Raw genomic sequence first — 22369 nt, 5'->3', positions numbered from 1 at the left:
CTTAATTTTAGTAGATTAGAGAATGTTAGGCCAATATCAATAGTGTAGTAAGAAATCTGAGTTTCTTCACTCTGTCATCTATTCTCCTATAGCTTGATTATTCTTATTTTTTAAAATTATATCTTTGTAGCATTAGGAACTTAGGGAAGGGTCATTTTGTTTTCCTCGATGCCACAAAAATGACACATCAAGATTTGACAAAGCAGCATGGGAGGGAGGAGGCAGTCTTCATTTTTCTCTTTATGCTGTATTAGAATGAAATGTTGGTATCTGAATATCATGACTAACAAAGAGAGACCTACTCAGAGATTTAATTGGATGGGCGGAGATAATAAATGTACCGCATAGGGTACGGTTATTGTTGCCACTAGTATTACAGCAAAAATGTATAATTTCTTTAACAGATAGATATAAATTCAGTATTGGTTGTACTTTATGAGTTAGTACAAGGCATTATGAATGCAAACACGGTTAACAATACAAAAGAATATATTGGCTACAATTAATAATAATCTTGCCATAATGAAATACCATACACATGGACAAACACAGAGGTTGGAGGAAGGAAAAATAAAGTTTTTTCCCTACCAGCTTTTCAGTTGGTATAAATTCATGATATGGGGTACTGTGTTGTTAGTTTCAGAATTGCTTTTTTAAATGTAATTACCTTTGAATGCTTCTATTTCAAAATGCATGTTGGTCTCATAAATAGTAAGGGAAATGTTCCTCTTATATAAATAAAACTACAGTTACATAATTGTAAGCCACCATGAGCCACCCTTAAAATACTCTAGGTTCAAATAAAATAAAATAGACCATGTATGTAAGTATCGCTCTTCTAACATTAATGAAAGCAATGCACAGCTTTTTGTTGAAAGAAGTGCAAGTGCACATTACCTGAAAGACCTCTTTCCCCTGTGTAATCCTGTAAGATCACTAGGATCATCTAAGGACATTTTGCTCATGCCACCACAACCTGTAAGGAATATCATACGCCAGTGACCTGAAAACAGGCAATTTAAGGTTTTGTTAGTAGGGTAAAAAGCTATAAACAACTTGGGATCATGATACCTAAGAGATTACCTTTTCCTTACTGCCCCTTCTGATTGTACAACATGTTCCAGATTCATCTAACAGGTGCTCTCTCTGTGAATCTTTCTGACTTCTCAAGAGCTGGACAGACTTCAATCAATTTGTGTTTTTAACACTGGCTCAAAATACTCAAAGGGGGATGCTGATATCATTTACGGTTGTCCACTGATGTTTGTGTATTTTGCTGGACTTGTTTTGTTGTATTTTTCATTTCCATATATTTTTGTTTAGTTTATACCACTCTAAGAGTTTTCTGAATAAGCAGCATTTAATATTAAAAAAAAAACACCAATTCAACTAATGCATTATGCATTATACCCAGGGTCACATTTGCACTAGGGCATTCATGCCTGCCCCTTCCTCTCCACTGTACACACATGCTTACCCATGATGTAAGATCAGAGAGGTGGGGAACAATCAGGAAAGGCCTGGGAGTGTGAGCCTCATGCAAATTGCCTCTGCCCTATTTTCTCCCAATCCCTCTACCACTGCAATCCTCTATCTCACATCCCAGACCCTCAAGAAAGGCTTTTTGTGGGCTCGGCAGACTGCAGTGGGGAGAAAAAGAAGGGGAATTCCTCTTGCATCAGCCCTGTACTGAATACAACCCTCTAAACCTAATTTAACACTTCATGTTTGATATCTTCCTGCGGACCAGTTTTTTTGTTTGTTTGTTTTGAGATTGCAAGATTAAAAACTACATACACTTTCAGTGCAGTCCTGTGTGTGTCTACTCAGAAGTAAGCACCACTCTGTTCAATTTGGCTTTCCCCCAGGTGAGTATAGAACCGAAACCTCAATGTTTCAACATTTCAGAATTCCCTAAAGAAACAAGATGAATCTGCTCAGGAGTATCATGCTATCAATAATTCTTGAAAAAGCAATGTGACCTTTTCTGAGGCCAGGTGTAGTGCAGTGGTAAAGAATGTGAGATGTGAAATTCCTCATTCATCTCTCACCTCAGTTGGCCTTAAGCAAATCACTTTCTCTCAGTCTCAGCTCCCTATCTGCATTATGGAAATAGCACTCTGCTTCCTTACAGAGTTTTATAAATGAATGAGATAATGCATGTGAATCATTTTAGAACACTAAGCAAGTGCCATATAAATTCTGTTTCTTTATATATTCTGCAGTTTTAAAAGCACTACGTTTTGCTAATGTGTTATGAGGCAAAATATTTTGTAATATGCTGCACATTATCATGAAACAATGGCGATATTATACATTTCACCTTGGCAGATGGAGAGTTAAAAATGGGTTGTGTCCAACACTTCTGTTCTGCTCACAACGGAGGTCCACTTGCCCAACAGAATTCCCTACCTCCTTATCTTACTTGAAATCTTCCTCAAAATCTCAAAATCTGTTCCAAAGGTGGGGCAAGCATCTGGGGCGGCATGAAGGAAGGGGAAGCAGAACTCTGCTTATACAGTATTGAATACAACCCAGTGTATTTTGGTTCAACAATAAATGTGTTTTATTATTTTAAAGATGGTCATATTGATAGACTTCTGTCTGGAAAAACCTCTGTAAAGCACTAAACCTATAAAAGGATTTCTCCTGTTTCCCAAAACAGTCTCTAGAATAGATAAATTTATTTTGTGGAACCAATCGCACTGAATTCAATGTAAATGCTCCTACTGACTTCAGTTAGTTAGGTTTTCACTCCTAGTTGTCATCGAAATGCAGCCCATTTATATGAGGTTAGCTAATTAATGAACTCCTAGTAGATGATTAATTTGACAGCATTTTTTTAATTTTCACCTTAAAACCATGACAATTATGTACATTAATTAGGGATGCAACTATAGTTTGGTATCATGCAGTCTTGATACTATAAACAGATCACATCAATTCTTTCATAAATAGACAATAATGTTTAATTACCTGGAAATTAACAAAAGACTAACAGTGCATCCTTATTCTACAAATATGTAAATAATATATTATTTTATACTGGACAAAAATAGTTTCTCAGAAATCGTGGAGACCAGTGCAGCATAGCCTATACTGATTTGTAACTATTTTACAAAACAAAAAATATTAAATAAACCCAGCCCCGTAGTTAATTAGCGTCAATTAAATGAAACCCATATACAATACCGTACTATGTAGATGAACTTTAAATGTACAAAGTTGCATGCAGAAAATAATAATAAATCCAGTTTATGGCATCATAAAAAATATTCTGCCTTCACACTTGCCGTGATGCCTCTCTACATTGATCAGTGATTTATTTGCAAAATTCTAAGAGTGGGAAGCCATACAGAGGTAGTGAAACTGCAGACTGGGGTAAATAGTATGGCATAATATATTTAGCTACACTAATTCAAAGCAGAGGGGAAAGCATAAAAGGAAGAGGAAAATACACTCCCCTTACATCACCATTTAAGGGCTAGAAGCAAATAATTTAGAGGGATAAGATTTCCCTAGCTTCCCCTCTACCCTATCCTTTACACATAAATCCACTGATAACAGAAATACAAGTTAATAAACATTTAACATGGTTTGTTTTCAGTCACAGTTGAATGAATTAGGTTTCAATTCTTCAACTGAAATTCGCTGCCATTGATTCATGATTTTGTGTTTTATATTTTTGATAAAGTACTTTCTTGTAGGTTTTCAAAGCGCTCTCCTTGTTACTTTCCGTGAAGGCTTTACCAATTTGCAGAGTTTAAAGAGTTGTGTGCGTTGTGTTTGTAAGGACTGTGAAGCACAACTGGAGAAATATTAGCAAATCCCTGTTCTGTTAAGTTAAAGGAATTGGTTCTAGTCTCCACGGTCGTAAAAATTATATCTGTTTGGTTATGTTTAACAGGAACTTGGGGGAAAGAATGAAGCGTGATTCTTCTCCACTGTTACACAGACTGGAAAGGCAAAGCTATACCATTTCACAGCATCTTAGCTTCTTCCTTCCCCATTATCTCTCTCCATCAATGGATGGATGCTATGTTTTACTGTTTGAGTTCAAAACCCAATTCAGGATATTTTGATACTTAACTTCCTTTCCAACCAATCGAAAGTTTTGCATCCCTCCAGATAATACAAACACCACTGTGTTTCTCAAAGTTTCTGGCTATGTAGCAGCTGTTTATTATTATAAACAATAATAGCAGCAACAAGTGGTCAGAAAGGAGAACTATCAACATCAATCCAAAACAGGGCCCAGCAATAGGCAGCCAAAAACAACAGAAAAGTATTTTTCTATCTAAACCCGCTAAATTTATCTGACAAAAAAAAAATCTGGAAGAAACTATACTTTATGATCTGTGAAGACAGAGAAGCAGCATTCTGAAATTAAGGCTACCCATTAAATTCAAAGAAGCTATAATGTTCTGAAATAAAGAGGCTGACACAGTTTACATATCACATCAAACTATGGTTAAGGAATCTTAATTATGGTTTCTCGTGAGATCAGAACTGACAACTATGACTTGCAAGTCAGTAGCAAACCTGAATCAGTAACAAAGGTTTGTAGTGCATTTGCAAACCATAATGGCAAATGTTTGGTTTGCAGCTAAAGCAGGAATAAAATCTTTAATTTCCATGCATGAAGAATCATGAGATCATGATTACATGATCATGATAACAAACCATGGTTTAGCATTATGTATGGATGCAGCTTATCTTTATCTCTGCTTCTTAGTGACGGTTTCTTTCATGCTAGTCCTACAAATTAATACACAGTGGAAAGCACTCCCAATCAAATCCCCAGGATAACATTTTTCATGTACTCAATGCTATTCTTACTAGCTGGGCTAGATCCCTCCATCCCCTTACAGAGATCATCAGTTCCAGCTGCCATGTAAGGTAAGGCCATCTCCTGGCAGGGCAGAGGACAGGAGTGGCAAGAGGTCAGCAGATTTTAGCTAGGTGCCCAAAGGCCCCACCTTGTAAACAACTTTCAGGTGATCCAGAAGGCTGGATCACCAGGCTATTTCTCAGAGGCATGAGAACAGCAGTCAGTTACCATTGAAGCTGGTCATTGTAAGCAACTTGAAACATTAAGAATTTGGAGACAGAGCCTGCTTTCCCTCCCACTCCCATTTTCCTTTTCTGCCATGCCTTTTTTTAATTGTGAGCCTGAGGACAGGGGCTGTGTTATTCCTATTAATTTCTAAGCCACAATGGGGGCTCTTCCAGATGAGGATAGAAATGCTTTGAATGAATGAGTAAATGAATGAAATACTGTGCTGTACAACAGGTTTAAAGAGAACTACAACACTGTGATGTATCACAAATAACGCTAGGGCAAACCATGGCTTAGAGTACATAGAGTCCCATAGGGGACATTTCAGCTGCTTTGCTTCTCCAATGGTCCTGGTGCTGCTGTGCTGCAGTAACCTAAACTATGCTTGGCTTAGTGTGTAATTGACTCTGGGTTTATGGTTTGTCTCCTTCAGACAAACCACAAGCTATAAACTAAGAATAAACTTTGATTAACGGTTTAAAATGTGTATGGGTTTGGACAACACACTAAGCCAAACCATGGCTGTGGTCACAGCGGCAGGACTTGAGAAAGAAAGCTCAGCTAAGGTTTTCACAATACGTGACTTAACAAACCATTGCTTGCAATCAGCCAGAAAATCAGAATGAGTTTGAAGTGGTTTTGAAAACAATGGTTTGTGCTATAATTTGGCATGATATCTAAATTAATGGACTTCCTGCTATAAATTAGATACTTTTTATCTCTTATGTGCAGACACTTTTTATCTCTTATCATATGCCACAACTATGACACTGGCAAATATCAGCATTCCAGGTACTGTACCTCATTGTGTAATTACAGTAGCACATGTCTACGTAAAAACCAGTCGTAGCTGCTTTCTGCTACTGATACAGTTTGCATATTCCTCAATTGCAACTTAGCATTGTGTTTGTGACACTGCACAATCAAAAACTCACTTCTAATGCAGTTTTTTTGGTGACATAAGGATTTGCTGCTTTGGAGGTGTACAATATGCCAATGCCACTTTGAAGCTTCTTATAGTTTACAATCTCTAAGAATTTTCACAAACATTCTTCCTTTCATCTGCTGCTCTTTCTGAACCATTCTTAATAAGAGTGTTTCTACTTTCTCCTTCACTATGTGATCCTAGCTAAGGGGAATTAAGAGATAGAGCAAGACTTTAAACAAGAGCTAGAAAAACAAATGTTCCCTGCTTGAAAGATCTACCCTCAGTGCAGTTAAGCCCAGAACAATCAGAGATGGATTTGACTTATAATGGGCCTTGAACTATATCCCTCCTACTACCCAGTCTGATCATTGGTCATAGAATTATAGAATCATAGAATTGGAAGGGACCACAATGCTAATCAAGGCCAAACCCCATGCAATGTAGGAATCCTTTTTCTCTGCGTGGGGCTTGAACCCATGAGCCTAAGATTAAGAGTCTCATGTTCTACCAACTACCAGCCCCAGCAGGAACTTATGCTCCAAGCTATGGAGAAGCCTTGCAAGACCTTTCCTGTGTGCTAACGAGCTGCCCCAAGTGCCTTAAGCCATCACCCTTCCCGATCATAAGGCCTATTTTTCTCAAGGAAGTCAGGGGAAACTTGCAGAAAAATTAGGGTGCTTCACTCACTTGGGCTTTTCAAGCATTCCTGTTACATGTTCATTGGAAACCATGACATTTTACCAACATTCAACGAAAACCCTCAGAGTCCAAATGGTTTTAGGTAAGAGAAATAGGACTTGCACACCACAACCATGGATCACATGGTTAAATATGCTCATGTCACTCATGTGGTGAGCAAACAAAGCTGACCTGGTCTCACTCTGAAGTCCCACACCATTTGGGTCAGAATACGCACTGGAATGTATATTCAAGCACACATTCCACTAACTGTAATATCATGAGGATATGCAGAATCTGCGCTCCTATGCATCTACAACAATGCTTTCTATTTCGCCATGCTGCAGCAGTTTCATTGTGACTTCCCAGCAAAACAGGGAATATTTGGTCCGGTCGCTGAAACAACAGGGAAGCATCCACACACACACATTTCAAAAAAAAATGGGGCTACTTTTTGAGAGGCATTAACACCTTCATTCCGCTCAGCTCTATTTATAGTCCTAATTAGGGGAAGTGAAGACTGTTTTTCATGTGTAAATAGTTTTATTTATTTCCTTTGTCTATATTTCTGGGTTGGAGGTATCAATGTTCTATAGCTGTGCATGATGTCTTCACATTTTTATTCATTGCTATAATGATAAAATTATCATGTATTGCCAATTTATCCCAGTATTTTGTTATCACACTTTGTCTTCACTAGAGGCTATAAGAACATAGAAGTATTTAAATGGCAAGCTCCTATAAATATTTTATTTCCCAGTTAAGTAATGATAAATGGTTTTGTTGGGCTAATATTTAAAATACAGAGGTATCTTCAAATAGCTTTCAGGGTGTAATAAGTTAAAGTTTGAATCTAACACTTGGCAATGTTTCTGTTTAGAACAAAAACATAGTTGGCATTATGTACACTTAAAGGAAACTAGAAACATGCCTTCAGGCATCCTCAAATGTCTTGATAGTTGATGCTACAACATACAGATGACTAAGAAAGAACACAGTCCTAAAGTTGGAATAAATTCCCCTTTGTCTAGCTGATACATTTTTGAGCAGGACTTTAGCACACCATTATTCTGAATGTTTTTTTGGCTCAAGGCAAAAAATATTGACAAAGTTCCACCTCCAAGACAGTTATTGTCTCTGTATATTTGAGAGCAGCCTTCACAAGTTCACCTGCCAGTACTAAATCCTTGGCTTGGGAGAGGAAAATAAAAAATTTGTTAGCATTCCAAGCTGTTTTACTGGAGCAGCATCTATAGCAGCAAATCAAATTGTTCTTTCAATTAAACCAGTTCAGTGCTTTCAGAGAAGAGCTGGCCTTCCCTCATTCCAAAAGAAACAACAGTTTATGCCCAGTATGAAGCTTTTACTAGTACCAAGAGCGAAGGGCTTTGGCTTTCTTATTTCTGTGGTCGCTAATTTATAACTCACCGTAAAAGAAAAACACCCCAGAATATCTAGATAGAACCAGAAATGTTTCTTAGGTATCACAAGTGTTAACCAACCAAAGTTTTCAAATATATGGTTATTTTATATGGCTAAATATCAGCGTATCAAAGGGTTAAGGCCAATATGATGCCATTCGTAACCAGCAAGTAACCAACACCTAGCAAGATGGAAAATGAATGGTGGGTAAGTATGGGCCATTGCTGGGAAATATATGGCCCATGACTATAAGCTTGAAGCAATGTGAGACCATGTATCAACACCTTTCATAGTGGGGCTGATATGTTGCCCTTCCCCAGCTAATATTATTACGTATGCCCTGCAATAGCTGCACTACTGCAAGTGCCCACCTCAATATTGTCCTCCCTCTTGCTTATCCACATGGTTGGCCCATTAAAGGCTACCATGGCTGCCAGATATGCTTGCTCATGAATTTAGCCAATGCTGGCACTGTGATATGGAGCAATTCAGCACTTTGGGGGACCCAAGAAGGACAGTCTGTCAAGAGGCTTCTGAAATCTGCAGCTGTGCCATAATGAGGTTGGAAGATGCAGGATATAATGAAGGAAAGAGAAAGATATTATTTTGGTGAGAGAAGAAAATACCGTTTTAGCAGAAGCATACTTATTTCAGTGATGAGGAGGAAAGGGGGAAAAGGAGGGAGTGCAAGTAAGACATTAAAATAATCAACAGGAAAACAAAACAAACTGGGCTATATAAAAAGACTCTAACAGAAATGAAATGAAAAGCACAGAGGTACTGGTGAGGACTTATGAATTTTGCTGCAAAGAATAGGGCAGCTGGAGGGTGATGAGACAGTGAAAGATTATAACCATATTCAGGGAACTAGTTTAGGTTTGTGCATGGTCAGTGAGACTGTTGACCTCCGTTTCCTCACACTCAATAGCCCCAGTGGTCATGCAAGAATAGTGATGCAGTTCCCTGTATTCTGACCTGTAACACCAGAATTGCGTGTCTGATGAAAAGTCAAGACAAATGTTTCCCAGAGTAGCAAAACAGTGGGGAGAGGAGATTACAAAGTCTCCCTTGCCATGTTCATTTTGAAAGCTGAAGTGGTATCTAAAGATGTGTGAGTAATGTGTTTATCATTCTCAAGATAGCTTGTCCATAATTTTTGTGCGAAATGTTTACACATCTCCATTCTTGTGGCGTTTGTCATTACAAATACAGGCTAACCCTTGCTTCTTTCCTTTTCCCACTGCTGCACCCCCCACCAACTTGCACTTCATTGATATTCTCCCACCCAAAATGCTTCTCTTCACTGATTATATGCCCGATTTCAATTTGAGCAATAGTCCTTTGGATAACAGAGCCTTGTTAAAACATCCATTAAAAGTCTGTACCAGTCATTTAATGGCGGGAAAAATATTCTAATAGAGTTCCACTGGAGTTCCTTCATTAACTTTTAACATAGTTCTTTCTTACATTATGAAGGTGATAATCTAGGAACATTATACAGGGATATATTACAAATTTCAGACCAGGTTCCCATTCTCCATGGGGTAATAGTTAGGTCAGAGTTTTTTCAAGGCATTATTCCCCCTATTCATTTGTATCACTTTCTCCAAGTATCATTCATCACCTATTGTTTCATTGTAATTTTGAATCCTCTACATACTGCATATAGGTCTAAAGCAGCTTTGTATTTAACCACTCACCTGGTAGTCATAGACATAAAGGTCAAGGAATTATATACAGGCAAGTGAGCAGGCTGGCAGAGCAGAGATGGGCTGCTCTATCCCTCCCTTGCATCCAGCACAGAAACCAAGCATAGGATGGAAGACACAAACACCCCTGTTCTAGAAATGTAGCAGATTTCCTCCTCGGCCAGCCCTCAACAGACTAGTAAAATTAAAAATGTGTGAGCTAGTAACTTTCCTAAACTCATTTATAAGGCTCATTTCAATAGTACAGAATACAATACATCAATTCAGCTGTACAAGATCACTTATCCACCATTTGCAAGATCCCAAAATAGTAGTGCTATATTTTACTTGTGGTGGACAGTATCTCATGTCCCATTAAGTGAAAAAATTAAATTCATTTGGGTAAATTCTTGCCAAATCTGTTTACACAGATTACCTCTCTTTGACTCCAATCTTCCTCTATATGTATATAACAACTAGAGGTCCAGAATGGGAATGTACATCCCCACCCGTATCATAAAGACATTACTAGCCATTTCAAGTGCTATATTTTTTAGGCTATGTCTAAAGAGCTATTGGGGAAGAAGTACAGCTCAGTGGTAGTGCATCTGCCTTGTATGTTGAAAGTCCCAGGTTCAATCCCTGGCATTTCCAAAGCTAGGGAAAACTCCTATCTGAAATCCTGGAAAAGCCACTAGCAGTCAGTGTAAGCAGTACTGAGCTAGTTTAGCCATTGATCTAACTCTGTCTTCCAAAACCAGGGCAAATATCAGAAGGCGAATGGACAACCATAATGCTGCACATGAAGACCTACTTCCATATGCAAATCTGTCTTGCTGGCACATTTATGTTCTATGCAATCATCTTCATTTCATATATAGTACAGGAAATCCAGTCACTGAAATTTCATGTTGCAACTGATTGTTGCAATGGAGGCAGAGATTACAATAGAATTTCTAACAGAGATTACAGTGGGATTCCTAGATATTAACACATACAGCAGAACAGAAATTTACTCCAATCCTATTCACCGTATCTTCGTGTCTGATTGTGCTGTAAAGGAAAATAGTACTCTCATACATACTGTATGTCTATCAGACCTGGACAAAGATGCTTTCCTAGGCACAACTACAGTGAATCAACAATAACTGTAACAGCAAAAGGATTAAAAATCCACTGTATTCTGCCACCTTCTACTCTGATTAATACTACTCATATATGTGTGTGTACCCACACAAATGTTCCAATTTAACTGAGAGCTCAGCATCCATACAGTGTGACCCTAAAAACACATTTATAGGCCTATCCTAGTATTAATTCCTTTGTTTCATTAAGTTTGTCCATCACTAGAGGATAAAGGGACATGAAAGTTCAAACTTACTTTATGATTACACCAGTACAGCACCAACAAACAAAACAAATAAGCTTATAAAGCCTATTATCTACTTATGCTCAGCTGTGATTTGAGGATGGGTTAGTATCAACATACTGGAGACCAGAATGCGATGAACATGCCTTTACAAAGCAAATATTTGCTAAGGATGAACTTGAAACATCTTTTAGGAGAATAGTAATAACATTCTGGCAGTCAAACTGAACTAAACCCAAACTGAATCAAACCTTCCTTTTCCTTTATTGTGTAAGATCTTTGTGAGGCCCTTCAAATGCTATTGCACTCCAACTGCCACCAGTCCTAGCCGGCGTGGCTAATGATATCATGGATGATAGCTGAAGTCCAACAACATTTGGAGGGCCACAAGTTTCTTCTCTCCGGTATAAGAAAATAAGAACTGCCATACAGTATCCAACCAAGATCCATCCAGTTTAGGGCATACACACATTTGCCTTTTGCCCTGTTCTTTCCAAGCAGAAGTCCGCACTTTAATGCTCCATGTCCGAGGGTGTGTTTTTTTCTGCCCCGGCTCTCTTATTTTCCCCCACAAGGCAGATGGTGTTTGTTAGCCCTGTGGGCAGAGGGTGCTGTTCTACAGGACTGGGGAGCAACTTACAGCAACATATAAAGCAGAAATGTTTTCACTCACCAGTATCACTACAGCACAAACTTTCATGGTCCGTTAGTAAGGTATCTCTACCACTGGACTGGAGTGTTATCAAGAGACACATGGAAATCTGGCCACTCCACGGCTGCTGGCTTCTTTTTCAGTTGGTGCCATTCCAATTCACATTTACTTCTTCTTCTTCTTCTTTTGCGATCACTTATAGCCGAAGAAGATTGTCTTCCATAAACATGGTTTTAACAATGTGTCTGTAAGTGACTGTGGAGGCCAAGCCTGGATCCACACATCCTTCCACAGTGGGGACATTGGTTTTCGGGTGGGAGTTGATCATGGTGTGAATTTGCCAAGCGTGCCTTCCTCCTAGCACGTTTCTCCCTTGCGTCCTGGGTTCGAGTGTCTTCAAAGCCCTTAACACCTTTGGTAAAAGATGTTCTCCAACTGGAGCACTCGCAGGCCAATGTTTCCCAGTTGTCAGTGTTTATACTACACTTTTTAAGATTTGCCTTGAGACAGTCTTTAAACCTCTTTTGTTGACCACCAGCATGCTTTCCATTTTTAAGTTCGGAATAGAGTAATTGCTTTGGAAGACGATCATCAGGCATCCGCACAACGTGACCAGTCCAACGAAGTTGATGTTGAAGAATCATTGCTTCAACACTGGTAATCTTTGCTTCTTCCATTTTTCTTCCATTTGCTTTGCTGTTTCAACAACTCTCAAAATCTGTCTTCATCTCTGACTCTTCCAGATGAGCAAACCCAAACTCCCAGTGTCATTTCCCCCCTCTTTTTCCTGCAGCTGCTGTGTTCTTTCCTCATGTATCTTCTGCATCTCCATCATTTCTTGATGTCACTCTTGATGCTACCACACCAAAGTCAAGATTTTGTCCAGGACAGCTGTGCTCCAACCATAAAGACTGAGACACACGCTCATTTCTCTGTGCTTGATCTCATGTTTCTTCTTTAATAATTAAGTTTGGCATCATTCATTTGCAATGCACCAGATGCAATTTTCTTCATTCTATCCCCAACCCCTCAAAGGGGTCCTAAATCCAACCAAAGATCTTTTGCACTGATTTGATGCTCTGTCAGGTACCTCTTATAACTAATTATGTTCAGACTAATTAGGTTCTGCAATGTTCAGCTTTTAGATGTCACAGGCTGCCAATGAAATGTCATCAACCTGCTCATCTTGAGGGCGTTTGATCTCTATATTACATAGGGCCTTAAGACTTCTGTCTGAAAAAAACATTTCCTGAGCTGTATCACAGAGTTATTTCTCTGCCACCAGACCTCTATGAAATATTCTTCATCCAGAATAGGAGTCAGTTTGGAGAGTGAACCTAGGCCAGGCCTATGACTCTCACTATCTGCATCCAGCATCTTTCTAAACATCACCACCTTCCAGACATGCAAGGTGGAGGCATGCAAGAAAGGGCCTCACATGATGATTGCAGGGTTTGGGTCGGTTCATATGGGAAGAGGTAGACCATGAGATATTGTGGTCCTGAGCTGTTTAAGGCTTCATAGGTCAAAACCAGAAGTTTGATTTGGGCCCGGGGTAAAAATGAAGTCAAGTAATAAAAATGAAGGCAATTTAGAAAATTAACCATGAAATATTTTCCAATTTATTTCTTCTGGTTACACACTAATATAGTTTGCCAATCTTGCATTGAAAGTTACTAACCATATACTTACCTCTAGAGTAGAACCATGATAGACACTAATTCCCCTGGAAAAATTATTTCTAAACCTGCCTTGTAGACAAAATATGGTCACCTTTTAGGAGGGTGCCTGTGGTATTTTGCTTCAAGGCTTTTGAACAATTCAAGTTACTTCAAATTTGAAACCCGCAAATGGGTGTTAACTCTGGAACTGTCCCTTTCCTGTGTGTTGCTAATTATTAAAGGCACACGGTACGGGAAATGAATAATTACGTTTCGTAGCGATCATACCAGTTAGCTAGGCACATATTCACCTAGAAACCATACTTCTTTTGTTCTGTCTAGCAAGATGCTGAGTAGATACACACATCTGTCAATCAGACATGAAAGTGTGTTGGCACTAGATTCGATATTTAGTGCAGGTCTGTGCTGAGCTGAGACACTTTCAGTGTGTATGCAAGCAAATCGTGCAACTTCATGTTCATCTGCTACAAGAAATGACTTTGGAAAGAAATCCGACCCATTTTGCATAGTTCTGGAGTACTGTCTTTGTTCGCGACTCAGATTTAGTCACAAAACTATAGTAGTGAGAAATCTAAAAATGCAAAATGAAGTAAATTGTGCATCATGTAAGTTTTCCATTATCACATAAGGAACAATTAACGCAGGAAAGTTAACATCAATAGGGTGATATCTAAGTAAACATCCACCCTTCCGTATTTATACCTAAAAACTGGAACTCCTCATGCACACCCTAAATTCTGTGGAAAAAAGTGACTAACTATTATTATTATTATTAGTCCAATGATTTCACAAAGTGTGGGATATTCTCAGGTTCAAGAAGCTTATGTACCAAATTAAAGCTATCGTGGGCAGAGCTGCAGCAAAGGCCTTTCTGCTTATTTGGGGTCTAATTAGTATGACAGGAGCCTTGCTAGATCAGCAGCAAACTCCCAGAAATATAAAATGATACATGCATGTTAAAGCCTTGCAAGTTCTGCCTCGCGACATGGCTCTATAGTTCACATTCAGAGGTGTTCCGTGTATGATGCCTTATTTGTCACTTCTCTAGCACTCGCTTTCTTTGCAAGTATGACTGGAACTTTCATTGCTCTAGATCTTGTGTTCTGCTCATTTTACGTATACACTCTAATTATTTTGCTTTTGATACTGTTCACGTTTATGCTTATGTTAGGTTATGGTTTTGAAATATCGTGTGTAAATAGCTCAAAGAAGGCTTTACAAATCAAGAGCTTTTTAAAAGAAAAAGGGAACTGAAGGAGAACAAACCTAAAACAATATTCCAATGGTACGCCGCACACAATTAGCAATTTTTTTGGCTGAAACATGCATTGCTGGAGGTACAAGGGAATTAAGGCATATTTAATACATATCTTTCGGAGCTGTAGAAGAGTAACACTTAAATATACATTTAAATAAAATAAAATAAAATAAAATAGAAATAGAAAAGTTCAGGAAAGCTGTGCAATTCTTGCAGATTTTTTAAAATGAAGTGCAGAGAAGAAAGAGGAGGGGGGTGAGAAAGAGAGGGAAGATAACAGAAACTGAAAACCAGGCAGGGATCACTGTGGACAACCCTACTGCACTACCATAATGCTACTGCCTACAATTCTAAGGAATATGTTCAGTTCAAATTCAAGTTAGTCTCAAGCTCCCTACATTTATGTAATCTCAACATTAAATGAATTGCAACTAACCAGAATCCTACCAAACAGAAGGGAACTCATTTGCGATACACACGTATCACATATATTAATTTTGCTAGACAGTGGGAAATAAGTAAACCAACAAAAATTATTTTCTGGCAAAACAGTTTTTGAAAGAAGCATCCTACCCTTTTGTTTCAAAATACAGTGGAAGCTCGGGTTGAGAACATAATCCATGACGGAGGCACGTCCACAACCCACAGCGTTTGTAACCTGCAGCGCTGCGTCCACACATGCACGTGACGCGATTTGGCACTTCTGCAAATGCACAAAGCATGATTTAGCACTTCTGTGCATGCAGCGAAACCCAGTACAGTGGTACCTCGGGTTACATACACTTCAGGTTACATACGCTTCAGGCTACACACTCCGCTAACCTAGAAATAGTGCTTCAGATTAAGAACTTTGCTTCAGGATAAGAACAGAAATCGGGTTCCGGCAGTGCGGCGGCAGGAGGCCCCATTAGCTAAAGTGGTGCTTCAGATTAAGAACAGTTTCAGGTTAAGAACAGACCCCCAGAACGAATTAAGTGCTTAACCCGAGGTACCACTGTACTTCCAGGTTTCCTGCAGTCCGTAACCTGAAATCGTGTAACCCGAAGTGTCTGTAACCCGAGGTACCACTGTACTTGAATCTTGCTAACAGAAACTTCCACTGCTGCTATATCACAGGAAAGCCAAATACCAACTGTAAGAGATTATCATACTAGCAATATTATTTATTCTCTAGTCATTTGTGGTCTGTAACTGGGCCTGCAGGCAGTAATTTTACTGCACTGGAAGTCAACATGTAAGTAAAATTATCAATGATAAACCATATGCACTGGAAGAGGATATGCTCTCCGACAAGTTAATACAAAGAGTATTAATGGTAACTTAGTTCTGTTGGCCATATATAGGTCCGTTCTCAGATTACTGGTTGAGAGCTGAACACATTATGCCAAAAGAATGCTACTCAAACACAACACAATGAATATAATTTACAGCTTCTAGTAATAAACTGCTTTACTGCTTTGTCATGTAATAATCACTTACAACAAGATTTTGTCATAGTGGTATAACCACCATTAAGTATCCACCTAAGCAGAAGGCTTACGTGAAGTTCACTTCTCTTAGCAAAACAGACTGAGAAAACTAACTTTACCAGAGAAAAACAATAGCCTGCTCTACATACATGCATGAGAGGTCACACACTCTCAGGAAATAAAGTCATCAATTTCTGAAAGTAAATATTCCATTTGGCTGATGTAATTTATCAAATGTTTAAAGGTAAAGGTACCCCTGCCCATACGGGCCAGTCGTGTCCGACTCTAGGGTTGTGCGCCCATCTCACTTAAGAGGCCGGGGGCCAGCGCTGTCCGGAGACACTTCCGGGTCACGTGGCCAGCGTGACGAAGCTGCTCTGGCAAGCCAGCACCAGCACAGCACACGGAAACGCTGTTTACCTTCCCGCTAGAAAGCGGTACCTATTTATCTACTTGCACTTAAGGGTGCTTTCGAACTGCTAGGTGGGCAGGAGCTGGGACCGAAAGACGGGAGCTCATCCCGCCGCGGGGATTCGAACTGCCGACCATGCGATCGGCAAGTCCTAGGCACTGAGGTTTTACCCACAGCGCCACCCGCGTCCCTTATCAAATGTTTACAACCAAGTAAATAAAATGATCACAGGAACATGACATTTTGTACCAGAGTTGTGAGCAACTTTTCTCTTTCACATTTCGGTATTTTGATAGCAATGACACATTGTTCTATGTTCTTCGTGATCACTGTTTAGCTATTTTCACCTGTATTTTCTACTGAATTTGACTTTTGATTGCCTGTCCATTTTCAGTGCTTTCTGCCCTTGACACTATCCAATTTATTTATTTCCATGATCCAAGAAAAACCACAGAATGATTTGATCATTTGTAGCAAATAAAATTGCAGAGCAAAAGTGCACAGGGTAGTGATCAGACAGCAGAATTTTAAAACAGCTGGACTAGTAAGTAATTTTAAAACAGAAGTGGTTAAAGTTCATCAAAAGGAGCGGGGAGGCATGTCAATGCTGAGAAACCTTCATGCATGGAAAAGAAATTTAAAACCTAGGTAAAGCTCATCTCAAACACTCAAATCAGACTCTCAGGCTGTGTCTAGGTGGAAGTTTTCCAATGCCTGTGGCACTAAGCAGAGAGTGAATATCTAAAGAAGACGTACTACTGCATGCTTTAGTGCTACAATTTCTGATTTGGCCTGTACCCCTTGGATTGATCCTGCTAATCGTTTTGCATTAGAAGGAATCTCCACGTGGCTTGCAGCAGTAAGGCACACCAATTCAGGGCATATTTTAAATGTCTGGGTTTGGAAGCACCCACAAAATCCTTTCTACCACAACACAGTGAAATACATTTTTTTTTAAAACCGAAATGCACAAGAAAACATACTGTTACATTGTCTGTTCTTCCACTAGGCATTAGCTATTCCAGAGGACAGTGATAACAGATTTAGTTTGGATGAGAGAGCATTGGGGGAATTAGGCTGTCTTTGTAATGTCTGAGGGGCCCTCCAAGCTGGTTTTGTTTGGCTTGTTTGTTTGGTGTGTTTGTGTGTGTAATCTGCCATATCATCAGTGTATTACAGGTGGATTTATACTGGACCATCCACACATCTTTCCATTTCATTAGTGTTTCTGTAATGCTTCCACAATGTTACCACATTATTGCTGTTTGGAGGGACACACCTGCACTACAGTGCAACAAAAGAAGGAGCAAACAAACAAACAAACAAACATGTTACATTTGTAACAGGATTTCAGCAGAAAGCTATGGGACACGCACTGATTGGAAATGAAGAACTATGTCTGTCCTGTAACGTTTGCAGGTGCAATATTGAAAGCAAGATCGTGTATAGCCATCCCAATATCATCATGCACACAAGTCATTATGAAAGAGAAAGATGCCCGGAGGGGCCCTAATTTATTTGCAATATGCAAGCATACCACTGTAAGATCAACTCTTTACTCGACTGATGGTGACAAAATGACTTTAATTGGAACAAACTCTAACACACACATATAGGACATGGGAAAAGCCCACCAGAAATCTCTCTTCAAATGCCTCAGGTCCCATGTCAAGAGCTCCTGAGCTTTTTGTAAAACCTAGACTGGAACTGCTCCTGACTCTGGTGAACTGGAATGTACAAAACACAGACAGGTTTCCCTTAACATTACAACCATAAATGGAAGCAAGGAACAGAGTATCTGCCACTCTGCACTAGACAGATCCTGAACTCCAAGACGATGCTTCATCTTCAACCAACACACACCTGTCGATGTCTCCTCAAAACTACCAGTTTCTAGCGTCCCCTTGTTCTGATTCTCAGCTATTGACTACAGCACTCCACCGGCTTCGGGGTTAGCCTTCATGGCCTCATAGCTGGTTATCTAACTTGCTCTTGCACAGACTTCTTCAGGCTTACTTTAAGGTTTTCTACAAACTTCTTCTGAAGCTTTTCTACCTAGAGTATTGTGAGGAATCAGTTAGTGCCCTGTCGCTTTTGATCCAGTGGATACCATGGCTTTTGATCCAGTGGACACCTCTGCTAATAAAAAGAGAGGGGAGGGCGTTTTTGCCAGTTCTCCTTTCCACCTCCATATCTCCATGCCACCTTCAACCCTGTTCTGGAAGGTTCCTCAACTCAGTTTTTAGGGGGTGCTGGCAACTGCACGGGAGAGGGAAAATCTGCAAAAGCTGTCTGCTTTCCCCTTCTGTTAGCTGAAACAGAAGCCCTTCAGGGAGAACAAGATCACCAACTGGTTTCCACCATCTGCTGCTATTTCTTACATTCAATCACATCAGTTCTCATTTTCTCTCAAGGGAACACAATCCCACTTTTCACACCAGAGTCACATACTCCCCACTTACCCATGAGGTTTTAAATTCTAGGGGGACAGCACCACCAGACTGAAATACTTCTCCTTCCTGAGTTCTCATAGTGCTTTATTAAAGCTATCTATCCTAATGAATATCGCCATACCTTTTGAACGTACTTCCTCTTTCAGAGTAGCCTGCCTCAAATGGTTGTTGGAAAGATGAAATGAGATAACTAAGGAATTCACGTACGGACTCACCAAATGAAAATATTGTAATTGTGTCTTCTCTTGCTTGATCTTATGCTACATACTATTTTAGAGGGGGTTTTTTCTTCATTATTTCCTTTTGTCTGCATGCAAATGATTTCCTTTTCTGTCATAATTTACCAATTTTAATAAAAACACAGGGATAACTCTGTGTATGCTGCCTTGACTTCTCTGAGGGAACAAATTTGATAAACAAACAAAACGGAAAACAAACATTTTTCTGTTTGCCAAACGTTGCAGCGGAATTACAGTTACTCTCACATGACAAATGAAGTTTACACGTGTCCAATCTCAAATAACTGCAGAAAGCTTATACAGAAGCATCAGCTATAGTTCAACCCCTTCTTGCATTTTCCTCCTCCCCTTCCTTTCCTACCCAATTTCTGGAGAGAGCTTTGGTCATCCAGAATAGAAACTCATCTCCTTTGTCTGGCATTCCACCTCAAAAATAGTATGCCCCATCTGTTACATAAAACATTACTTCCAGGCTGAAAAAATATTTGGAAATTAGTTCTGTACTCTCAAACAAAACAAAACAAAACAGATAAAGATGTACAGAGACCTGTTTTGTAAGCTCTGTGATTTCTATGTTGAAAGACATGCATTTGATAGCAGACAATTCCCAACTCTGGTAGAATTAAAGAAGTTGAAAACCAAGAAGTTTGAGCATTGGGCTGAGTGACTGCAACTGCGTTGGATGAAGAAGTTTCAGCTACTCGCTGAACAAAAATATGGTGAAGAAGAGTAGGTAGAGAAAAAGGAATATCAGCTAGTTCGGTAGAAGCAAACAGTGCCCTCCATATATTGTTAGACCACAACTTGCTTGATCTCCAACCACTGGCCATGCTGGATTGGGCTGGTAGGATTCATAGTTCAGCAACACCTGGCAGGCACCACATTGACTCCTCTTTTAAAAACAACAATATTTTATTGATTTTTTTGAATTAATATGGAATGACAATGCCCACATCCCACAGTACGGCCTCCCCACCCCTACCCTCCAAACAGAGGTTCGTGTTGGGAAAACACTGTTCCAAAGTGTGAGGTGTGAGCCTGGTGGCTCCTGAGTGAGATGAATAAGATACAAGAGAGAGGGAATGATACAACACATGGCTCTTATTCATTTTTATTATGTTGATATAGGCTATTTTGGGATCTTATCTTTCTTACAACTCTTTGCTACCCTTTAGCTTTGAGCCCTTGAGGACAGGATTAATATCAGCAGTGTGGTTTTTCTAGAAAAATAGGTGCTGGAACTCACCCTGAACTTCTCCCTTATTTTCTTAGAATGGCAATGGTGCCCACGTGACAAGAGCTGGAGCTGAGATCCAGTGAGCTCCAGCTGAAAAAAAGCCTTGAGTATTAGCCATATCATTGAAACCTGACCTATTGTGATCAAGTAGTCTATAAGTCACTCATATAGATATATAGACCAAACTCCAGGCATTATAGAGGTTTGACTTCAATGTATTCAGGAATAAACATTATACCCCTTACTAGTGCTAACCACCCCAGTCCAAGACTACAAAAGAGAATTGCTAGCCAGATGAAGCAGTGTTGTGGTTTCCAATGCTTTGAAAGAAAGAAAAAATGAAAACAAAACCCTGCCTCCTTCAAGCAGCAAAATGACAGCCAGGAGCCGAGAGCCAAGAAAAAGTTGAAGGGGCTTATAGCAAAAAATATATATATACCTCAAGCGAAAATTCTGTGCTACAAACTGAGCAGCATCAAATCCATGGTTGCCAACCACCCTTTCATTACTCTTGGGAGTTATATCACACCTGTGACTTCCTCTGCAGTAGAGTTGGAGTGGGAGACACTGAGACTTCGGGGCACATCCATAGCATCTTTTCAACAAAGGAAGTACACTTGCACAAACTAGCTCTCACCACATCAGTGGGGAAAGTGGAAAAGCAAAACACACTTTTGCAAGCACCCAAAACTCCTACACACAGTACAGATTGTCACTAGCTTGTCAAGTTAGATTCTGCACAGCTGAAAACATAATGACCTAGACAACTGCAGCAAGCTTCTGAATACTAGTTACTGGGGAGCTCAAGTGGGGAGGGTGATGTTGCAGTCAGGTCCTTCTTGTGAGCTTCCCACTGGAATCTCATTAGACACTGAGAAAACAGAATACTGGACCAGATAATCCATGCTCTTGTTACCACAAGGCTAAACTTTTCTGCCTACCTAGTTGTCTCATCAATCACACTTATCAAAAGTATGGACAGACCACCAGCAAAGCCTGGAAAATATAAAATTATATATTCATAGCAAAGACTAGTAATCTCAATGTCTGGTGAAGCTTTCTAGTTCACTATGGAAAGTGATTACCAGGTCATGCCTTATTTATCATGGGTCCATCATTTGATTTATTTGTATGCATGGCACTAACTTCAACACATGTGCTGTAGATTTTAACTGATCCTTATTTTATCTAAAGGCTCTAATTATGTTATTTTTCTTACTTTCCATGTTTATGCTATGTTTGGTTTTATAAACCTATGTGAAAATAGTATAATAATAATAATTTAAAATTTGCAATTGTTTTAAAGAAGCATAAGGGTTTTATCACCAGTACAACTTTGCATCAGTTTCCTCAAAAGTGTGCATAGTTCCCAAATGTGTTGTGTGGGCTTTTTAAATCCGTATTTCCTACTTCAACAGAGGCGAGCAAATTGTGTTACACCTATAGCACACATTTAAACCACATTTAAACCACTTTAATAGTCATGGCTTCCCCACACAGAATCCTGCGAACTATAGTTTACCCCTCACAAAGCTACAATTCCCTTAACAAAATGAAGTCTGAATTTCAGGAGAAGGAAATAGTTCCCCTGTCCACAACGCCTTTTGCCCTGGCTGGACCGAGCCAGCAGGTTTTAAGAAATGACAGTTTCTGTGTAAGAGAATCTATCGTCACCACCTTTGGAATGCTCTGCCTATATGCAGTCATCTGAAGCTACGAACCAAAAAGAGAAAAAAATTGTCAAGGCTGCTGAGCCCTTGTCCTGTTTAGCACTGTTGATCAAGATAGAGTGCATCTACTGAAAGCAGTGTTGTAACCAGTAG

At 39.5% G+C, this 22369-nt stretch overlaps 1 protein-coding gene across 6 annotated transcripts in view; it reads right to left on the bottom strand.

The window, feature by feature from the left end:
- TSHZ1 (teashirt zinc finger homeobox 1) overlaps positions 1-22369 on the bottom strand; it is an 80784-nt gene that overhangs the window by 29469 nt on the left and 28946 nt on the right. Inside the window, exon 1 of one of the 6 annotated variants that reach the window (XM_083449791.1) lies at positions 11818-11858. The exons of the other annotated variants lie outside the window; for them this stretch is intronic. The gene's annotated coding sequence lies outside the window, so the exon portion shown is untranslated. Of the gene's footprint in view, positions 1-11817; positions 11859-22369 lie in introns of those variants that run through there. 6 annotated transcript variants of the gene reach the window in all.

The sequence above is a fragment of the Podarcis tiliguerta genome, assembly GCF_965153285.1.
Source record: "Podarcis tiliguerta genome assembly, chromosome: 7".
Classification (NCBI taxonomy): Eukaryota; Metazoa; Chordata; class Lepidosauria; order Squamata; family Lacertidae; genus Podarcis; species Podarcis tiliguerta.
The sequence above is the reverse complement of the archived record's forward strand: the minus strand, read 5'-3'. Positions and strand labels throughout refer to the sequence as shown.